General features: G+C 48.9%; 1 protein-coding gene across 1 annotated transcript in view; it reads left to right on the top strand.

Annotated features, from left to right (window-relative positions):
• The first annotated feature begins 109 nt into the window (after window positions 1–109).
• NAPEPLD (N-acyl phosphatidylethanolamine phospholipase D) overlaps window positions 110–282 on the top strand; it is a 98,584-nt gene continuing 98,411 nt past the window's right edge. The window contains exon 1 of the mRNA XM_043462967.1: window positions 110–193. The gene's annotated coding sequence lies outside the window, so the exon portion shown is untranslated. The remainder of the gene's footprint in view (window positions 194–282) is intronic.

Raw genomic sequence — 282 nt, 5'->3', positions numbered from 1 at the left:
TGAGGTCCCAGGCGAGAGGGCGGACCCCACCTAGTGACCATGATGGGAATGACAGCCCTGTAAGCGGTCTTGGAATCTTTCTGGACGTGGTGCTGACTGAAGAACACGAATTAGGGAGTCTGTAGAAGCCCCTGTACCAGCGGTTACTTTTATCTCCTACGACGTGCAAGGCAGCAATGTAGAAGAGTTAAAGGTAACTTGGGGCAACATATTATCCCACTGGTGGGTAAAATTGATTGGAAAAGGGGGGATTTGATCCGTAATATGAGGAACATGATTCCT

This window comes from Cervus canadensis, chromosome 3 (genome assembly GCF_019320065.1).
Source record: "Cervus canadensis isolate Bull #8, Minnesota chromosome 3, ASM1932006v1, whole genome shotgun sequence".
Taxonomy (NCBI): domain Eukaryota; kingdom Metazoa; phylum Chordata; class Mammalia; order Artiodactyla; family Cervidae; genus Cervus; species Cervus canadensis.
This window is presented reverse-complemented; position numbering and strand designations above follow the sequence as displayed.